This window comes from Tribolium madens, unplaced genomic scaffold (assembly GCF_015345945.1).
Source record: "Tribolium madens isolate multiple individuals breed KSU strain unplaced genomic scaffold, Tmad_KSU_1.1 Scaffold_71;HRSCAF=194;Tcas5.2_LG6, whole genome shotgun sequence".
Classification (NCBI taxonomy): Eukaryota; Metazoa; Arthropoda; class Insecta; order Coleoptera; family Tenebrionidae; genus Tribolium; species Tribolium madens.
In genome coordinates this window covers 7,837,940-7,840,763 of record NW_025401041.1, presented here as the reverse complement: position 1 = coordinate 7,840,763, position 2,824 = coordinate 7,837,940, and the positions used below count along the sequence as shown (strand labels likewise).

General features: G+C 34.7%; 1 protein-coding gene across 1 annotated transcript in view; it reads left to right on the top strand.

Annotated features, from left to right (window-relative positions):
• Window positions 1-1,023: 1,023 nt before the first annotated feature.
• The window catches only part of LOC123009216 (ATP-binding cassette sub-family D member), an 8,091-nt gene continuing 6,290 nt past the window's right edge, over window positions 1,024-2,824 (top strand). The window contains exon 1 of the mRNA XM_044405376.1: window positions 1,024-1,184. The gene's annotated coding sequence lies outside the window, so the exon portion shown is untranslated. The remainder of the gene's footprint in view (window positions 1,185-2,824) is intronic.

Here is a 2,824-nt window from a genome sequence, read left to right as displayed (position 1 = left end):
AAGTTTGACTAATTGGACAATTTCAGTGTGGAACGATGGGTCACACTATGGCATTTTTTCCACGTTTAAATTTTCAAAAAAATATATAGTATGTGAATAATACCATTTTGAATTCAAAAAAAAAGAATTTGAGTTTCCAATAATTCAAAGATTTTCAACATTTTTATTAATTGAATGTCGTAATTTGTAATTTTGTGCATTTAGTATTTAGCCCGGGTTTCCTTATCCTGTCAACCACGTGACCCGCCACGGCCTGCTTTGCCTCAAACCGACGTAATCCACCGCCAACTATAATTATTACAAAACAGATTCAGTTCTACGATCACAACTTTCTACGCAAAAACAGCTTTTTTACCATCGATCGTGGCCAACCTTGACCACGATACCAACTAACACTTTAAGAGAATTTTTTCCACCAAAATAAGTCACACGTCTCAAGTGAGGCAAAAAACGAAAGTACTTTTCGGGTCGATGACTCGAAGAAAGCAAAAGAAAGTCGCAAAAATCGCAATAAAGCGCAATATTTTATTTTATTGATGGACGTGACGTGACGATTGGCGTTTTTCACTGCCATGACCCACTTGATGGTGGCACAAATTCAATGCCATCTACGTTTTTGATCAAATTTATTTCATTTGTTTTGTTTTTCTAGATCACGCGAATTTCGTAACGGCCACTTTCGGTTTCCTTTCCATTCCGTTGACTTTTCATCAGAGGCGGCGGCAGCGCACGCCGCTGTGTTTTTGTTTTCCGAGCCAACTGCGATAGCACTAATTAATTCCGCTCACTTGATTGTCATTTAATCGTTTGTTAATTCTCGAATTCATTACATGGAGGTCAACGTTTTTTTAACACCATTACCATAACCATTATGTATTTTTAGCATCTCATGGGAGAAAGTTTAAAGCCCCATCGAAAGTAAAAGTACCATAACAAGTACCATTATGGACAAAAAATCGAGTCGACGCCACTGCTTTCTCTCAGTGACGTCATTCATCTCCCCTCCAATCATCTGTCAGAGGATTTTTTACGCTATCTGTCACTTTCGCTCTTTAGTAAAGCGGCGATCGTCATTTGTTGTTGTTGCAACCTTTGGAAATGTAATAACAAGATAGTGTGCTGTGGCTTGTGAACGATCAAGATAGCCGTGACAAAAAACACTTCCGCTTTTTACATGGATACAGGTATGCACCAAAATTCAAGGTTTGGCTATTGACAGTCATTTGTTTTTATTTATTTGATCGATAGCAGGCTGTGGAAACATTACTTTTGTCAAATTGGTAATAACAATGACATTCAAATAATAATTATCGAATTGAACTCTCAACTTTGTATTTTAACCTGACCTATGCACCACAAATTATTGTTATTATTGTTGATAACAAATTGTGATTTTAGTGTGTCTAGGTTGGTAGTGATAAATCACTACGTAATTTTGAATCTTTGAGGCCATGGCAACCACCCGTAACCATGGTGATTTCTTAATTGGCGCGAAATTTGATCGAGTTATATAATTTTGGGTTGCGAATTGTCTGAAATGTGGATTATGTTGCCCAATTGGGATAAATCTCGTGTATGAAATTATATAATTGCGTTTCAAGGCCTAGTTTTATAAACTTTCACATAATCCAGAGCGTTGGTCCGCGCGAATAAATTTTTTCGTGTTTAATTGCCTCAAAGTTCAGTATAAAACCCACCGAATCGGTTTTTTAATTCATTTTCTGCGAAGTCGCACGTAAGTGAATTTGACATTAAGTGAATTTACGTCAAAAACTAGTTTTTGATTCACGGTCAAGCGAGCGATCTAGTTGTCTTGATTTTCCAATTTTTTGTAGGGAAATGCCAACTTGATAGTTTTGGCGGTGTGTGAAAATGCCAACGGTCGTGTCGAAATTCTTGTCAAAGAAATTGAAATTTTTATAATTTTTTTACGCGTTTTACTCGGATTATGTTACATTGATTAAGTTAGGTTGTTTTTTTTCTATTTTTTTGATATCTTATTGACCTAAGAGGTACTTTTCATAGACCCCAAGCAACTTTTTAACGAAACAATGCCAGATTGGTTAAGTTTTGATTTTTAAAAAGTTAAAAACGACCATTTGATTTGATTTTTTTGGAAAAATATACTTAAATTTAAGCCGGCTGATACCATCGATTACTTTTTGTCTTCTCAAACCGTTAATATTATAATTTCCGGCCTGTGTACATTTATTTGCAAAAAAAACTTGACCAATCGTCTAATCCGACAATTTCAGTGTGGAACGATGGGTTACACTATACCTTTATTCCTAGTTTTAAATTTTCTAAAACCAAAATTTTGACTTTTGACAAGTTAAATACGCCAATTTTTTTTTCGTTTTTTGCAAATTATTCTCAAAATCAAGTCGGCTGCTACTAGTAATTACTTTTTGTTTTCCAAACTCGTGAAATTACCGTTTCCGGCTCCTGTGCATTTTTTACAAAAAAAAAAACTTGACCAAACGTCTAATCCGACAATTTCAGTGTGGAACAATGGGTTACACTATACCTTTATTCCCAGTTTTAAATTTTCTAAAACCAAAATTTAGAATTTTGACGTTAAATACGCCAATTTTTTTTTCGTTTTTTTGCAAATTATTCTAAAAATCAAGTCGGCTGCTACTACTAATTACCTTTTGTCTTTCCAAATTCGTGAAATTACCGTTTCCGGCTCCTGTGCATTTTTTACAAAAAAAAAAACATTGAACAAACGTCTAATCCGACAATTTCAGTGTGGAACGATGGGTTACACTATACCTTTATTCCCAGTTTTAAATTTTCTAAAACCAAAATTTTGATTTTTGAC